This window comes from Lissotriton vulgaris, chromosome 1_1 (genome assembly GCF_964263255.1).
Source record: "Lissotriton vulgaris chromosome 1_1, aLisVul1.2, whole genome shotgun sequence".
Classification (NCBI taxonomy): domain Eukaryota; kingdom Metazoa; phylum Chordata; class Amphibia; order Caudata; family Salamandridae; genus Lissotriton; species Lissotriton vulgaris.
Window position 1 is genome coordinate 1,467,337,833 of NC_141685.1, and position 20,139 is coordinate 1,467,357,971.

Genomic DNA, 20,139 nt, shown 5'->3' on the forward strand with positions numbered 1-20,139 from the left:
GACAGACACCCACACAGAGCAAGCCACATGTCCCCAGAGCAGTACACACTCAAGAACATCTGCGCCAAATTAGAACTGACAGACCCATGGAGACTACAACACCCTAGTGCCAGAGAATACACATTCTACTCACACCCGCACAACTCATACAGCAGAATGGACTACATACTCTTGTCCAACACCCACACACACCTCATAGAAACAACAGAGATAGGACCCATAACAATCTCAGACCACGCACGCATAACTCTTCTAATGAGGGGGAAACACAATGAGAAGCAGTGTCGCAGCTGGCGCCTCAACAGCGACATACTAGAGAACCCCACAAACGTAGCTGAAATAGAATATGCGATTAAAAAATACCTAACATTCAACGACACAACTGACACGAACACCATGACCCTTTGGGAAGCACTAAAAGCCACAATCAGGGGGAAATTGCTGTGCATTAAAGCCAGGATGAATAGAAACAGAAACAAAAAAATAACAGAATTAGAGAACCAGATAAAGGAACTAGGGAAGAATCACAGCGCAGACACTTCAGACAGGAACACTCTCACCGCGCTCACAAAAAAGAAATATGAACTCAACAGGATACCGAGCGAGAGGGCTGGTACCTGGATTAACAAGTACAAATCCATAAACTTATGCTCAGCAAATAAGGCAGGCAAAGCCTTAGCAGTCTACCTGATGGCTAAGCAGAGGCAGCACGCAGTGGCAGTGATAACAGACAAAGGGAACAAGACGCACACGGCCAACAAACAAATCCTGGAAACCTTCAATGATTTTTACAAAAAGTTGTACACAGCATACAAATCACTTGCATCAGACGGAGGTGCCAAACTGCTAGAGAAAGTCACACTTCCCAAAGTCACTACCGAACAGAGAGACTCACTATAGCAGGACATAACTGGAGCTGAGGTAGGGATGGCAATAGAATCTCTAAAGCCAAACAAAGCGCCAGGACCTGACGGGTTCACGGCCGCCTTCTACAAACAGTTTCAGCACCTACTCAGGGAGACCATGGTTAAAGTCTTCACAACATGTGCAAACAGAGGCAGCATGATGAACTCGATGGCGGAGGCGAACACCATTGTCATCCCCAAAGAAGGGAAGGATCCACAGTTTCCACAAAACTATCGCCCGATATCACTAATAAACGTGGATTGCAAAATCTACGCCAAAGTCATGGCGGCAAGGCTAAACACCTACCTGCCTCACCTCATACACAAATCCCAAGTAGGCTACCTGAAAAACAGACTCTCACAAGACAACACTAGACTGCTCTGCCATCTCATAAACCGCACGGCCAATAGTATGGAGAAGGCAGTAATGATTGCGCTAGACGCAGAGAAGGCCTTCGACAGAGTCTCATGTCCCTTCCTCGACCAATGCATGCGCAAATTTGGTTTAGGAGACAAATACTGTGGTATGGTTATGTCATTCTACCACAACCCCCGGGCTTGGGTAGTAGTCAACGCGGCAACGTCGGCAGTTTTCACCCTGGAAAGGGGAACAAGGCAAGGATGTCCGCAGTCACCAGGGCTATTCCTACTAGCACTAGAACCACTCCTCCACATGATTAGAACCAACCCATTGATCACAGGAGTACGCGTAAGAGGAAACGCATTTAAACTGGCAGCATACGCCGACGACATCCTAATCACCACAAACGACCCAGTAACCTCAATTGAGGCTCTGGTGCAAACAATTGAGGAATATGCGCAAGTCTCAGGGTACAGACTAAACCGCGACAAATCGTAATGCAAGCCAATGAACTGCCACACAACAAAAACAGTGCTAGGCATGTCTGGACTAGCGTGGCAAACAAAGCCCCTGAAATACCTAGGTCTCCTCTTTGGGAAAGACCTAAAATCTACTCTGGAACACAACGAGGAGGCTATACTGTAGAAGATCAGGGGCAAACTCGAAGCCTGGAGCCCCAAATTCATCAGCTGGTGGGGTTGAGTCGAGACTGAAACAGTTATCTTCTCAAAGTGTGGCACAAAGAGTTCAGTTCGAGGTGGAGAAGGCAGCGAGGAGCAGACAGAGCATCGCAGGTGGTCATCGCTGTAGCGTGAAGAGCTGGTCGGGCGTAGTGGGTGGCCGTTGCCACACCTTGGCAATCACTGCATGCTGTGGTTGCTGTAGTGCGAAGTCAGAGCTTATATTGATGGTTGTCACTGACTGTTACTGTAACATGAAAAGCAGGTCTTCACCGGAGCTTCACGTTGGCAGTGGTTGTGTGTGGCATGGTCTCAGCATGAAGGGGTCACTTCACGATGGCGTAGTACCCAAGCTTCACAGATTTACCTTTGCTTCTTGAGTGGAGCTCAGACTGATGCTACCCAAGGTTCCAAGACCTGCAAGGCACTCGAGGATCAAAAACTCACTCCAGCAGTGGCCTGCATGAACCAGGTAGGTCCAGTTGCAGGTCAAGTCAGGCCCAGTTGCAGCAGGTCAGCTGGTCAGTTGCTGGTAGGCCCCTGGCAGCAGGTTATGTCTCTGTAGCTTAAAAAGGAGGTAAGCCAACTGACTCTTGGAGTCACTCAGGTTAAGTTGAGATGAGGATAAGCAGGTTCAGCCTTCCTTCTCAGGCAGCAGGCCAGTCCTTAAGCAGTAGGGCATTTTTCTGGCAGCAGGGCAGCTCTGTTTCTGAAATGTTCACAGATCCGGGAGTGTTCTGAAGAGTGGTTCTAAGAGTCCAACATTTATGCCTGCTGTCAGTCTTTGTGTGTCAGGGGCACCCTATCTTAACCCCACTTCTGGTTCTGGAAGTATTTATCTTTCCCTGTCTAGGCTTACAACTGTGTAGGGTGAAAAATAATGGCATCAGGTTCCTTTGTGGGTCCTGAGGCAAGCCCCTTTGAAATGTTAGTGGGGCAGGGAAAATCTCGGGCCTCAGCCATCCTAACAGGATGTCCCATCCTGCCACAGCTAGTTCCCTTTCTGCCACTGCCTGGGAGGAATATATAAATCCTACGAGCAGAGACTTTTGTAGTCATGTGACCCAGGATGTTGGCAGGATTACACAATTGGTGACCTAAAAAAGTCAACTTTCTAAAAATGTAATTTTTAGAATTGTGACTTAAACGCTGGCTTTGCCATTAAAGAGGATTTATTTTAAAATACATTTAATTTGAGTCGAAACTGATTATTTCTATCTGCTTCCAATCCAAATGTACCACTTATTAAATGTAGTAATGTAAGCCAGTGTGAGCTGATGGGAGAGATATGCCTCACATAAGTAGAAAAATGACTTTATGTGTTTTTTCACTGCCAGGGCATGTAAAACGTCAATAAAAATGTCCTAATTTTTAAATACCATGCATCCTGCCCTAGGATTTGTTAGGACTCCATTTAGGGGGTCACTTATAAGTATTAAAAAGAATGGTTTTGGCCTGGCAAATGTTTTATTTTGCCAGGTTGAAATGGCAGATTAAAACTGCCATCCAGGCTGCAATGGCGGGCCTGAGATATGTTCTAAAGTGCTACTTTAACCGCATCGCTGCGGCGGCTTTTCCCGCTGTGTGCGGCATTTTTAAAAATACCGCGTTGCATGACGAGCTCAGCTCGTCATCAGCATACGAGCGCCGTAGCTGATGACGAGCTGAGCTTAAGGGGTGGCACAATGAATGCTGAAGGCCTACGAGTAACATGTACTTTGAAAGCCCTGGGTACATGTAGAACCATTTACCAGGGAATTACAAGTAACAAACATGTGCCAATTAGGTGTAGGTCATGTTATCGGAAGAGAGCACACTATCTTTAATGCTCATTAGCATTGGTAAAGTGTGCAGTGTCCTATGGCCAACAAAATCAAATTCAGCACAACAAGAGGGGTGAAAACAAAGGTGTGGGTGACCCTTAACCCATTCGATGCTGATGACGGAACCGCTCCGTCATCAGCTGCGGTTGGGCTTTGCTGATGAGGGAGCGGTTCCATCATGGCCCTGCCGCCGCGCCTGCGCGGTACTGATTTCGCGCGTGCGCGGCGCGTTCTATTGAGCAGGCGGGGCCATGACGGAACCGCTCCGTCACAAGCACAGCCCAACCGCGGCTGGTGACAGAGCGGTTCTGTCACCAGCATGCGGCCGCCGCGCAGCCGCCCCGCCCACTTAGCGCTGCGGCGGAATAGCCGCTGCAGCGATGTGGTTAAGAGAGAGCCACGTCTGACAGAATTTTATTGATCTTGGTAGGTTCACATTAAGAAATACTCTTCTACATATAGAAAACAGAAATACATGTAGAAGAGTATTTCTTTATTGTTAACCTACCAAGAGTCAGATGAGTCATGCCGGTGAATTAAAGGTTGCATGTTACACAACCTATGTGTGCTCAGATCTTTTTTTCTGCGGAGAGGAGTTTGGGTCTTGGACTGGTATGTTTGGTGAGCCACGAGCACTGAGAGCGTCCGTCCTTAAGTGTTTGGCAGATGGAGTGGCACACGTAATGGACTTTCCAATGATGTTGGTAACTGCTGGACCACCACAACCCACACTCACAATTTATCAGCATTTGTTGGAACAAACTATAGTCTAACATTATGGGATACTAGTGGCTGGATGAGGGCTGTGCTAATGTTGCGACATGGTACACGTGACATGGGTGTTCATGAAGGGAAGCAGCAAGCGCCTGCCACTGTGGATGTAAAAGGTACTTATTGAGGCACCTGCACCCACTGACTCAGAGCGCTGAGATCGTGGTATTCGTGGTATTCCTCCACACCCACTTTTGTCATTTGTCTATCACAGCAGAGCAAGTTCCATTTAGAAGCTTTTTGATTGCAGCACTTGCGAACAAAGGAATTTGAAAAAGGCAGCTGTACCGAAACGCATCATGCCAAATGAAATAAATGTTGCAAGTAACACAACCCGTGTGTGCTCAGATCCTTCTTTCTGTTGCGAGGAGTTTGTGTCATGGACTGATATATATAGTTGAAGGCTAGGAGCCGAAACGTGTAGGCCGTCCGTTAATTGATGCACGTTATTTTGCACATGGTGTGTAAATAAAAAATCTGTGAACTGACCTGTTGCTGTGCCGTGACTTCATCTGTGGTATTTTGTGGCAAGAAGAAACAAAGCAATATATATATATATATATATATATATATATATATATATATATATATATATATATATATATATATATATATATATATATATATATATATATATATATATATATATATATATATATATATATAACCTACTGGCAATAGCCAGTAGGTATATATAGTTAGGATTTTTTCTCTATGGAACTTTTGAAAATTCTATGCCTAATAACTTTGGCGTTTGTGGACGGAATTGGCTGAAATTTTTAGGAAAATGGCACATTTTGTTTCTGAGCAGCTCCTGTAAATTTGGGGGGGGTTCATCAAGGGGGGGCCGAGAAAAAAGGGGGGTCCCAAAACACGTTTTTCCCATGTTAATTTTCATAGGGCGGTTGGCCTCACTTTTAGCCCGAACGGCTGAAAGGATTTCCACGAAACTTGGCAAAATTGTAGGGACTGTTAGCCCGATGTGCCTTTGCTAGGTCTCAATATATGTGCTTCAGTGAATTTTGAGAAATTAACGTTTAAAACAAGATATATATCTGTAACAGCGCTCCGGGCAGCGCTCCGGTTCGCGAACTTTTCGCGTATCGGAACTTTGCGAAGCGAAGCTGATTGGCTCTCCGGTGTCTGTCAACATTCTAAACAGTCCGGAGCGGCCGCCATCTTGTCTCTCGGTAGGATCGAGAGACAAGAGGAGGCCAAAACAAAGGGGGAAATGAAGGAAAGGGGGCAAGGTAGACCCCTTCTGACCCCCTAGGATTGATGAGGGGGATATTATAGAGCCACGCCGGGCCCAAAAAAAAAAAAAAATCCGATTTTTTCGCCGCAGAGACGCGTCTTGGTACGCGAACCGGGCAGCTAACCGGGCAGCTAACCGGGAAGCTAACCGGCAGTGTAACGGGAGTCTGAGGAGTAGCTGATTGGCTGTCAACATTGTAAACAGTCCGGAGCGGCCGCCATCTTGTCTCTCGGTAGGATCGAGAGACAAGAGGAGGCCAAAACAAAGGGGGAAATGAAGGAAAGGGGGCAAGGTAGACCCCTTCTGACCCCCTAGGATTGATGAGGGGGATATTATAGAGCCACGCCGGGCCCCAAAAAAAAAAAAAAATTCCCATTTTTTCGCCGTAGAGACGCGTCTTGGTACGCGAACCGGGCAGCTAACCGGGAAGCTAACCGGCAGTGTAACGGGAGTCTGAGGAGTAGCTGATTGGCTGTCAACATTGTAAACAGTCCGGAGCGGCCGCCATCTTGTCTCTCGGTAGGATCGAGAGACAAGAGGAGGCCAAAACAAAGGGGGAAATGAAGGAAAGAGGGCAAGGTACACCCCTTCTGACCCCCTAGGATTGATGAGGGGGATATTATAAAGCCACGCGGGCCAAAAAAAAAAAAAAATCCGATTTTTTTCGCCGTAGAGACGCGTCTTGGTACGCGAACCGGGCAGCTAACCGGGCAGCTAACCGGGAAGCTAACCGGCAGTGTAACGGGAGTCTGAGGAGAAGCTGATTGGCTGTTATCATTGTAAACAGTCTGGAGCGGCCGCCATCTTGTCTCTCTGTGGGATCGAGAGACAAGAGGTGGAAAAAAAAAAAGGTGTAAATGAATGAAAGGGGTAAGGCAGACCCCTCCTGAACCCCTAGGATTGATGAGGGGGCTATTAAAGTTCCCTGGGGGGTGAACAAAAAAGAATTGCGATTTTTCGCGGTAAAGGTGCTGCCTGGTACATTAACTGGGCAGCTAACCGGCAGCGTAACGGGAGTCCGACATATTGTGTTTTTTGAACGTTTGTGATATGTGCACGTGTGGATTTTGTCTAATTAAGGTTAAAAAAATATATATATATCTTTAAGCGTGTTCTGGCGCGCTTACGTTTTGGGTTTGGTTTGCGCTGCAGAGACGATACGTCACGGTTATGCGATGCATCATGAGGCGTCTCACGGGCTACGTGATACGTCACTTAATAAAGAATATATTTTACAGCTATAGATATTAGCTTTTAAAAAACCAATGAAATTCACAGAAAAAACCATAGGTTATAGACCATATATAGTTAGGAATTTGCATTTACAAAACCTTGAAAATTCACTGAAAAAACCATAGGTTATAGACCATATATAGTTAGGGATTAGCATTTAAAAAACCTTATTTTATTTGCACAAAACCATTGAAATTCCATATTTAGTTAGTTGCACTAACTATATATCGCGGACCCGCAATCCACTGCTAATGATGTCACATATTACATCATTCATGACATGGTCAGTGACATCACTGATGACATCACTGATGACATCTCAAATGACATCACTGATGACATCACTGATGACATCTCAAATGACATCACTGATGACATCACTGACATCTCATTTGACATTACTGATTACATCACTGATGATATCATTTATGTGATAATACATCTTCAGACTCTAATATAACCTTAGATACACTCAGTGTAAACAGGCACTCACAGACTGTCACACATCCATGGAGTTACTCACACACCTAGTCAGTCATGCAAAGAATCAATCACACCTCCATTTCCTCAACTATACAGTTATACACACCTTACTTATTCAAACATATACTAACACATATTTACTCTCTTATACAATCCTTGATACAAGTTCACAATGATTCATACAGCCACTCTCACATTCACTGGCTCTTATGTTCAGTTACTTATATATGTCAACTCTCACATGGAGTGTGTTTTACATATGTACTTACTTTGACATTTAGAACTGAGATATCCATTCACTCACCAATATACTCATGCACACAGTCAACTGTCCATACAGCTGTTTCTACATGCACTTTTGAACCCATACACCTAGGGAATCAACTGCTCACACATCTATGCACAGAGTTATACACCTCCCAGCCACCCACACACATACTCAGTCTCCCATACAAATACTTGGGCAACCATTCAATAACCCATATAGTTACTGATATAGCTACTGATTTAAACATGCAGCAGTTTACAGAAGAACATAAATAATGATTGCCAAATTAAGACACTTTCATCACTAACCCATGCACTCAGTGAGACACATTTAATCATTCTCTCATACAGTCAGTCATGCACCTACTAAATCCTTCATCCAGACACTTATACATCCACTCATTCTTCAATATGTAAGACATATTTTAACTTTACAGAAACATACAGTCACTGGGTGTTGTCATCAGTGATGTCATCAGTGATGTCATTTGAGATGTCATCAGTGATGTCACTGACCATGTCATGAATGATGTAATATGTGACATCATTAGCAGTGGATTGCGGGTCCGCGATATATAGTTAGTGCAACTAACAATATATGGAATTTCAATGGTTTTGTGCAAATAAAATAAGGTTTTTTAAATGCTAATCCCTAACTATATATGGTCTATAACCTATGTTTTTTTCAGTGAATTTTCAAGGTTTTGTAAATGCAAATTCCTAACTATATATGGTCTATAACCTATGGTTTTTTCTGTGAATATATATATATATATATATATATATATATATATATATATATATATATATATATATATATATATATATATATATATATATATATATATATATATATATATATATATATATATATATATATATATATATATTTATATATCCAAACAGGTAAGCTCCAAATGGAAGGAAGCCGCAGGAAGCTGAGTAGCATTATACTTTAATGACAACTTGCAAGCAGGTGACAACCCACATAACAGGCATAAAAAAAGGGTTCTTTCGCCATACGTGTTTCAGGAGTATCCGTCTCCCTTCTTCAGTGGACAGGTCACCAGATACAAGTAAGAGAGCATGGACATCATAATTTTGAGAAAAAGATGGAGATGAGTAAGACAAACCATCAAAAGAGTAAGAGACTCTATCATTCTCCACTCGACCCCAAAAAGCAAATGGAAGAGAAGTACACCAAAGAACACCTGGAGGTGACTGTGGAAACAAATTAAGACACTGGACCACAGCTGGTTCACCACACAGAAACGTAACCAATGCAGACAGAAATGGATGTCTTTCATTGCTGGCCTCCTTGGCAGTCAGCATTATGGGCAATAATAAGTAATGCTTTTTATAGAGTTCAGTGTCTTTTGAAGGTGGTTTCCTGGTGCTGTCAAAGAAAGTATTTTAATAGGTAAATCATGCTGTTAACAAACCAAATTCCTGTTAGCTATTACATTCCCACTTGTTACCAATTGTTGCTCACATTTCTGCCAAAGAAGCAAACCATTCTAGAGCTTTGTTCTATTACCTCTGAAGGTGCTATGCCCAATATTGTAAAGAGAAAACAGGGGATTTTGAGCAAAAGTTCAGAGATACAAAAGGAGTTTTTTTTCATCAAATAGACAGACTTCTCAGGTTAATTCTTCTTGGTTTATGAGTCTCTGAGCAATTAAGTCAATGATTGTGTTAAGTATTTCTATTGTACTTGGACTCACAGAGGTGAGCTAAGTACATTGACCCTTTGTGTTTTGAATATCATGGGTTAACTAGGATGAATAATCATGGCTTACTGTGAAGGATGGTTAGAGGTAGAATGCAAAGGTCAGCTAAAACAATTACCACTCACATTCATTACAATATTAAAGCAGTAGCATTCTTTAAACGAAATGCTTGTATGAATGCTTAAGGCTATATTGTTAGCATGGATGTCTTAGGGCATTAATCGGCTACTTATTGCAGTTACTATGCAAACAGTTTGGTGTCTTCTCAGTACCTGCTGCACTGGGGCTAGTGATACTGTTGCACGTGGAACTATCTTACTCCGATGGGGGATTGAAGGTGTGTGCATGGCTCCTTTGCTGGTATGCCTCAGGATTGCATAGCCTGTACATTGGAGTTGGTCAATTGTCACTTGTATTCTTTTCCTCATACTTACTAGAAAGGCAATGGTAGTTAAGACAGTGGAAGAAGGGCATTGGAAGGGGCACAGGCATAGGTTTTTTTTTGCTGGATTGGGACTGTTGAAACAGGAGGAGAAAGGGCTGTGGTGATGATGGGTAAAGACACATGGGCCCCAATCTAGGGATCAAAGCAAAGGACAGAGAAGTCAAAGACGCATAGATCCCAAAGGCATCTTCTCAAAATCACTCATTGGTGTAGCACAGAGGCAGTGGCACAAAATAAAGCAAAAAGGCTGATGGTGTTTTTAGCCTAGCCTGTCATAGCAACACAGATGATGAAGTGGTCAAAAAGTCACAATAGCCTTCCTTCTACAGAAGTGGCTCTTTTTTTAAGAACACTTTGCATCAGTTATAGAGCAGCACTGACCATCTTTCCCATCTGGGAACAGACATACAGCAGTGATCACAGAGGTACAGGATCTTTATGCATATATCAGTGCCACTTGTTGGAGAAAGAAATATATAGCCAAGTTCAATGAGGCACATGTGCCCTAATACTATCTTTGAGAACCAGTCATTGCTCAATCGCCTATTAGTCTGAGAAGTGTTATGTTAAAAGAATGTTATAGCACACATACACCACATGGTTTCATGGTGCTTATAGAAGAGGTGAACCAGCGCTCATAAGATCAATCATTCATAGGCCTAAGAGAACAGCCAGGTTTTCTATTGTCTCTTAAAATAAGAGTAGCATGGAGACACTCTAATGTTGAAAGGGAGTGCATTTCAAAAAGAGGGGGCTAAAATCGCAAAGTGGGATCTACCTGTGTCTCATGCCACAGGTCTTGGGAGTCATGCCCTCTTGAACTTTCTCAAGGAAGAGCAGTTGGATGGAGGTCCAAGCATTGTTCTTGTAAATGAGGGTCACTGTGTGGTTAGCAGTCCACTTCCATCTCTTACTTAACAGTGTAGCAGCAGCAATTGGTTTTGTTTTCAGTGAGAGGTATAGTTCCAACCCTCCGGGGTCTACCTCTAGTCTCAACATTGCTCTTCACATGTGTAAAGAGCTCTTTGAAGTGAAATGTATACATTGGATATCCAAGGAGTCACTGTATTTCCACTAACGAGTGAGTGGGCCTCTAACAAGGACACCCCCCAGCTTCAAAGTTGGCTTCATATTTTTGGGGAAAGCCGGTATTACAGAAGTCATTTTATTCAGTTGTACGACAGCTTCCTGGCAAGTAATCACTAGAGGAACTGTCACAATCACATGATGTCTGCAACCCAGACAATCAGGGCCCGATTCACAGAATGAACTTACTACTTTTGGCATTCACAGAATGCACTTACTACTTTTGGTATTCACAGAATGAACTTACTCATTTCGGTATTCACAGAAGTTAGGACTACTAACTTTAGGACGCCTAAATGCCTTCTGTGAATACCGAAAGTCTTAAAATTAGGATTTTTCTCAATTTAGTAGTAGTAAAGTTAGGACTACTAACTTTAGGACGCCTAAATGCCTTCTGTGAATACCGAAAGTCTTAAAATTACGATTTTTCTCAATTTAGTAGTAGTAAAGTTAATAGTCCTAACTTTACTACTACTAAATTGAGAAAAATCCTAATTTTAAGACTTTCGGTATTCACAGAAGGCATTTAGGAGTCCTAAAGTTAGTAGTCCTAACTTCTGTGAATACCGAAATGAGTAAGTTCATTCTGTGAATACCAAAAGTAGTAAGTGCATTCTGTGAATGCCAAAAGTAGTAAGTTCATTCTGTGAATCGGGCCCTGAATATCCAATCTGATGCTCATGCTGAGGCCTGGCTCGTCTTGCAGATCACAACACAGGATGTGTGGGGTGGGTAGGTAGCCCATCTCAGGCTAAGGAGTGCAGCTTCAGCCATGGCCTTGGCCACAGTCTTTGTTCAAGTGTTTAAAAATGGGAGGCACCAGCAGGTACTACCACTAAACCTTGTGGAGCACACTACAACATAGAAGCTCGCTAATGGGGCGGGGAATTTAATAACATATCTACTTGTCCATGGGGCAGGTTGCTTCATACATCTACTTGTCCTGTAACAAAATCCACTTGCTCCGTTGGTGCCATTTAGTTCAACAACAAATTATGGCAGCAATCTCATTATATAGGAGCTCTGATATAGCCTCTCTGATCATGCCAGGTCTCATACCATAGTAGTGTTTGAATACTTGCAATCCCCTTATAATGCCACGTTTCCGCAGATCTACGTACTGGGGCTGGAGGCATTGGTAAGCAAAAGTTCCAGGGTAAGAATCCACTTTTGGGTCTGTGCAAAACTACTAACTTGCATGTTTTAAGGTTTTTCAACAACCCATATCGAGAACTCTTACAAATTTACTCCTGACAATGGCAGGCGTAAACTTTCTTCCAGAGTTGGGAATAAAGTGTTTTGAGGGAAAGTGAACTTTGAACACTCAGATATATGGGCATTAGCAAATCTACACATGTAGATTTGCTCATGCTAAAACACAGTTCACAAATATTTTCCAGGAGTACTATTTCTTGACCTACTTCTGTCATTCTTGGGAATTTATGAAAGCTGTATAGCTGTACTTAATGCAAAGACATATTCCATGGGTTCACTTTTGAGACTTTGTTTAATAATTGGGCCCCTAATTTGGTCTCACGTTGACCGTGACCTTTTGTGTTTTATTAAAAATCAGTCTCTCTTTCTGTATCGGCTGGCTTCACTGCGATGACAACATTCTGCTCGTTCACTAGGAGCATATTGGCACACAAAGTTGTTTTGATCAGTGCCAGTAACTACTGTGGCAGTGTGTGCTTTTTGAGCCCAAAAAACTGTTTTTGCTTTTGCCAAAGTTTGTTATAATGATGAGGGCCCGCAGCTCCCACACCAATAAGGTTTTACAAAAACCGTGCCCAAACAAGTCACTCATTGACAAAACTAAAAAACTGGCCACCAATTTCAGACCTACTGGATTTGCCAATGCTTGTTTATTTTTGTATCCCATAATCTTGTTGAAACTGGTTACACTGATTTTCCAATATGAATATTTTGAGGAAATACTTGCATGCATCAACACATGTTACTAAATGATGCTGCAAAGAAATGGCACCCGAAATATTACATTGGTTCAGCAAAATGTTTTTTTTCCTGCTTTCATTTTTTATGATTTTTTTATTTTGCAAGCAAAGACTCATCAATATGTTTTCAAGCATTTGCAAATATGTGCATCAAATCAGAGAGCATTCTGGGAGAATTATACATAGCCTCATGTTGCTAAACTTTGAAAAAGTGTATACACATTTTTAAACTGGGACCACTGCCAGTAGTGCAGTCGGAGCTTACAACATTTACTTGGAGAGCTCACCCTAACAATAAAGGCTTTCAATGAGTCTACCATAAATACAAGTTTGAACATCATTAACAGATGGGAAAAAATATTTCCTTAACTGCAGACAATTCCCTTTCCTGAGCCATAATGTGGTACTGGCAGCCAAAGGGTTTGTGCTGCAGGGGGTGGGCCTACTTGTCCCAAGGAGAAAATACACATGAAAACAAACTGGTAGCCCTTGACCCCAAACATATTGTCCTGGGCTATAGGAATTCCATATCTCTGACCTATGTACTTCGGAATCCCCACCACCAATATACTTAAGTACTCCTAATATGACTACATCATCATGACACACTTCTCTAGGTAATCTAGGGAAAACCTTTAGGCACACTTCTTACTACTGTTTAGGTACTCCTTCCAGTGCCACCAACTGTTAGAAGTACCACTTTATATACACTCCTCCCCCGCAACTGAGTATACTAAGTATCTATTGGTGAGCAATGTAGAAAACATGAAGAATATCTTCCGGGCAATGTATGCCAGAAGCCATCCGCACACAAAAATATGCTGGATTAGTCAGAATAAGAAAATGTGGGACTTCACCAGGGGCATTCAGTCTTACAGTAACCCCTTCAATTGACTAATTGCCAATTTAACAATTGGAGTTTGAATGATATGCCAACTTTTTTTTCATTCTAAACAGAATCCTTGCTGTAAAGGTCTAGTTAGGCTGCAACTGTTTGCAAATCCATATACAAACTGTTAGAAATGAGGGTCTCTATTGTTCAGAGGTAGGTGCATTTGTCCAAGTAGGGACTCTTCTTCCTAGTCAGGGTAAAGGGAATACACTTCTCAAATAACCCCTGCCCACCCACTTAGTAGCTTGGCACGAGCAGACAAGCTTATCTCAGAGGCAGTGTGTAAAGCATTTGTGAACACATACTGTAATACAGTGAAAACATTACAAATGGAAACCACATCAGTTTAGAAAAATAAGTAATCAAAACACGACTTTTAAAAGGTAAAAATTGTTCTGTTTAAAGCAAATTGTAGTTGCAACACTTTTCACACAAAGTGCCTTGGATGCATCGCGTATACAAATACTCTTGCACGGAAGGTGATGCGTCGTTTCTTACAACCAATGAAGGTGGTGCGTCAGTTCCTTACTTGAGGGGAGGTGATGCGTCAATGCATTACTGCCACACAGGGGCGGTGATGCGTTTGTTCCTTACTTAATGGGAGGTGATGTGTCCGTTTTTTCTGTGCGGGGATGTGATGCATCGGTGTGGAAGAGGTGTGGCACAGCTGCCAGGGTTCCTGACTCCGGACCACAGCGTTCACGGTTCAATCCCCGGGGTCAGCGGCAGGTTAGCTAAGCACCATGTGACTCTGGGCAATAGCTTGCTTATTCTTCCTGAGGGCCTCCAGTGCCGGGACACCTCTCCAGACATAGCTGTGCACTTTACAAATGCTGGTATTTTATTTCATTACTGCGATTCCGGTGTTCTTGCTGGTGTCGCATGCAGATGCAATGCATGAGGATCAGGAATGCGTTGGTTCTCGGTGCAGCGGCGGTAATACACTGCGTTGTTCGCTCCAGCCGCGGTTCCACGATGTGTTGATTAGTCCAGCTGCACAGCAGGGCATGCGTTGGAATGGGGGCGGTGATCTCAGACTTTGGAGATCAAGGCACGGGCGGGATTCGGCATGCAGCGATTTCTCGAGCCCCGGCAGGCGCTGTGTCGATTTCTTCAGAGATGCGTCGGTAACAGGTACAGATGCGTCGTGCTTCTCGAAGTTGTGTTATTTTTCCAGCTACCAGCGGCAAAGAGCCTCCAGATGTCCAAAACAGCAGCAGGGACCTCTTAGCAGGTCAGGACACCCAGCAAGGAAGTTCAGGGAAGCTGGTGGTGAGGTATTTGAGTCCCTGAGACTTCAGAACAGGAGGCAAGCTCTTTTTTATGCCCTTGGAGATCTTCCTTAAGCAGGGGACACAGCACACTGCAAAGTCCTCATCCTTTCCTTGGCGGAAACATCCACTGCAGGGCAACCCAAGACAGCAAATAGCAAAGGGGCAGTACTCCCCCTCAGTTTCTCCATCTCTTCTCCTTGGCAAAGGTTCCTCTTGATTCCCAGAAGTGATCTCTGAAATCTTTTCTATCCCTGAGACTTCTAACTTAAGGCAAGCTCTATTTCAAACCCTTGGTGAAAACTCCTACAGCAAGATGATGAATGCACAGTCCAGTCCTACCCCGCCCAAGACAGAAACACCACTGCAGGCTAACCACAACAGCACAGAGCACGGGGGCAGTAGTCCTCCTCCCGCTTTCTGGTTCTTCTTCCTGGCAGGTTCCTTAGTTCAGCATTAATCTAAAGTTCAGGGGTCTGGGCCCCACCTTTTTTATAGCACAGCTGCCTGGCAGGAGGTGGAGACAGCATTGTGTAAGGCAGACAGGGCCTACTCAGGTGCAAGGAAAATCTCCTTTTGCCACTATAAATACAGACAGGCCCATTCAGGTGCCAGTGAGAACTCCACCCCCTACTCTGAATGCAGCCCAGGTCTGTTCAGCCCAACCCTGACTCATTCAGGAAAGGCAGAACACACATCAACCCCCAGTGGCCATCTGAGAGAATGCACATCCCCAGCCCTCTTATTCAAAAGCCAGACAGTCAATCCACAAACCAGCAAAGGCACACAAGATGGCTAAGCAAGAAAATACCCACTTTCTAAAAGTGGTATTTTCAAACACACAATATAAAAATCATCTTTACTAAAAGATGCATTTTTATATTCTGAGTTCAGGCATGCTAAACTCCACCGTTCTATCTTGTCCCAAAGTGAAGTTAAATGTATAAGATGTTATAAATAAACTCCCAATCTATCCTATGGGACAGATAGCCTTTCAATAATGAAAAACTAAATAAGTAGTATTTCACTATCAGGACATGTCCCAGCCCTCACCAACACTGTCCCCTGTCCACAGAGGTACATTGGACCTACCTTAGGGGTGGCTCACATGTTAAAAAAGGGAGGGTTAGGACCTGGCAAGTGGGTGTACTTCCGAGGTGAAAATGGCTGTACCAAACTGCCCACTGACACTGCAGTGGCAGGTCTGAGTTACCTTTGAAAGACTGCTTGTGTGGTGGCACAATCAGTGCTGCAGGCCCACTAGCAGCATTTGATTTACAGGCTTTGGGCACATACAGTGCACTGTACTAGGGACTTAGTATTAAATCAAATACCAATCATGGGAACGCCAATCCATCATAACCCTTTACAGGGAGAGCATATGCACTTTAGTATTGATCAGCAGTGGCGAAGTGCCCACAGAAACAGAAGGCAAAAAATTCAAAAAAGTCTGTGGATAGACCCTCTGGACAAGCCAGGTCTAACACAAACAATAACCAAATTAAGACCTGGGCTTTTTAGATTCAAAATTAATTCTTCATCTATTAGAATTCACGGTTTGCAGATGGTCAAAGTTGGGTACACAATCGAACCCATTAAGGACAAATATTGGGAGTGTGGAGAGGAGAGTGTCTGTGAGTTATGAGAATTTCACATCTGATGGTATTAGGTTGCATAATGTTGTTACTCATCTACCAGTGAGTAGCTTCCAGTGTGGAACAAATGTTGAACAACGGTCTCCAGTGATTCCTTTGATAAGTAAAAGCATTTCAGTGTCATGAAAACGAAAGAGAACTCCATAGATACGAAGTAGAAGAGCAAATGGTCACAAGAAAACATTAGAATGGTCCTGGGAAAGAAATAGATAACTACCATGGTACACTCAGACCTATTGCCTTTCAGGGAAATCATAAGGGAATAACTGTCTAATGTGGAAGGAAAAGCTAAAGAATAGAGGATTCAGTCTCTCGAGTGGATTTATGTGGTCAACTTTGGGGATGGCTTTTTGATGTAAAATCAGCATGGCTCCAATATCACCACTGTCAACTTCCCACTGGAAACCAACCATAACAGACTCTTTCTTTGACTCAGCCTGTTGGAAGCTGATGAGTTGCACACACATGACCCTGAACAGCAGTGGCAACATCTCTACTGTTGCTTATGTCCCATTGCTGTCTCTTTTATTTAAATGTCACACTTTAGACTTTAGGAAGCTTGGAAAGTTTTTAATAAATGTGCAAAGTTGTGACTTTTTCAACTTTCAAACTTTGTACATCCCAAAATCGTGGTTCATGCAGACACAGATCAATGTGAGAACTGTGGGCACGAATTCCTTCTGAACAACAAAACAATTCCATCGCTGAATGTAGAGACGCGTTTCGCATCCCTGGCGCTGCTTCCAGCCAAACGGTGCATAGCAACGCACTAGAGGGTACCGTGGGGACCCCTGATAGTGGCCTGATGGTGAGCGGTCAGCAAATGGGGTGCCGCAGAAGAGGTGGTGCTTCGTTCTGAAGAACTTAAGGGTATCCGTTTGCATCCCATATCCATGTCATGGGCTATCCTACTGCACTCCTTTAAGCAGGAAGAGATGGAGGAGCGGTTGTCCTAGAGCACCCATGCCCCAGCAGCGAATGCGCGTACCGTGGATACCCACTGCAGTCTCCCCGTAGATTAGTCACCCACTGGTCTTGGGGTGGCAGCCCGGGGCTTACGACCAATATATTGCTTCTGCTTTGATGTCCTTGCCTGCCCCTTCTCAGCACCACACAACCAGATCCTCACTTTGCATGCCTTAACCCGCTGACTCATAGTATGCGACATAAATATAGACACAGTGTACCCCTGATCTGCCTCCCAGTTTAGAAGAGTTCAGATCATTATTTTCAACCAGAGCATCAAGTCACCTAATGGGCTAGCGTTGAGAGCCTACGTCTAGCTTCAGTACAGGCCACAGACTATCTCTCATTGACACATGCTCTATACCCATGTACATTCTCACACCAGTGAGGTTACCTAATGAAAGGATGGATGGCTTATATGATATGACCAGGATATAATGGACTTCATGGGGTACAAGTAGCATGTTGTTTCTTTATGAGATCACTGATTCGTATGTATTGTATTATACAATGAAATGCTAATAAAAACGATTTAAAAAAAAAAAGACAATTCCATGATGATCTGTCCTCCTAGTGGGTAAGGAGGGCTCAGCTGAGACTCATTGGCAATAACTGAAAATATGGTCAAGCAATTGAGCTGATAAGTGTTGAGATTCAGTAACTATGAGTTCTAAATCAAAGGTGTCTATGTTTTCATGTAAGTCCCGGATGGAAGACCAGGATGTGTCAACCAAAATATTTTTAAAAAGTTGTACAAATAATTTGTCAAAAAACTATGAAATGTAAATATGATGTCATTCAGGGTACACGGAAAACCATTAAGAAGAGTCTGTTCTGCAACTATACTCATGCCACTGTCTTTTTGCATGTGTTAAAACATAGCAAATACATCAGTTCTAAGAAGTTATCAACAGGCGATATTATTGACCATAAGCTGCACATTAATAACTACAAGTGCATCATCAACCTTTAAAAGGAAATAATCTTGGTTGCTAATTTTATACCGAGGAGAACAGTATCTTCTAAAATAGAGGTAAATGAATCTGGCTGGCAGGTCTCTGTTACCTTCCCCTCGACTCAGAAGGGATTTGAGGTACCGACGGACAGAGCGGGGCCTCATTGTCCTGAGCGAGTGCCAGGCGAGGTGAGGCCATCTCCCAGCCCAAATGTGGGAGCAGTTGGTTTCAAGAATACCGTGACTTCATCTCCTACCAACAGTAGATTAATATCTTTGGCATGGTATGTTCTTTGAATCTTAATACCACAGTTGCAGTAGTGTCTTATTAGGTCCTGAAGAAAGCCTCCTGAGGCTGGAACATGTTTTAACATGTTGACCGATTTATTCATCTACAAATGGTAATATATGTTTACATCCATTTACCCTCTGCTTTTAATCTTGGCACCATGGTGACCGTCTGAATAAAGGTTTATTAGGCACCATGGTAGTCAATTTTATTTTTATTTCACCACTCTTTCTATAGCACATTTGCTTTCAACACTGCAACTTTTCTTCACTTCCCACAGCCCTTCAGACACTACTACCCATTTTTTCCATTACTGGTGTACTAAATACTAGTTGCTGTACTCACATTTTCTTCAAGGTGAGACACCTAGTAGACACCAGACTGGTGTTTCTTAAACCCAGATGATGAAGTTCCGCCAATGGGTGGGCTGATGGGTTCACGTTTGATCTCCTCTCCCATCTTTACAGTCTATACCTTTACGCTTTAAGTACACGTTAGACAGCAGAGGCCACATCCATTCTGTGTTTTTTATAGGTATCGGTTGCCCACAGTACATTTAGACAATAGTATAGGATACATATCAATGAAAAGTCCTCTAAGAAAATAGATGGGCTGGACAGCAGCATGCAAGGTAACTCCTGGATAGACTCCTTCACAGAGGTCTATGGTGATAAGGAACGCCCTAATATTCCATGCTTCGGTCTGTCTTAGTTGCAGTAGACACATTATATTCAGAAGAGAATAAACTGAGAAGTTGCTCATCAGTCTAAATAAAAAGGGTGAACAGGACTAGCTGTGTTGAAAGCCACTGGACGAGGAGGGACGTAGATGGTCTTGCCGTATATATTCTCCTTGAATACGCCTGCTTTATGTCCATGTTATACCCACGATTATGGAAGTGAATAGAAGGGACAGGTGTTAAAATAAAGGAATAGGAAAAAAGGTCCACCAAGCTAATGGCAGTACTAGGCAAAAGTGCGGTGGGGCCAAAATAGAGGAAAATCATATATACTGCTAACAAAATATAACTTGAAGGTGTAAGTGTTTAAGGCGGTATAGAGTCAAAATATCGAGTTTTTATTATCGACTAGACAAAATATCAAGTAAAAAATATAGA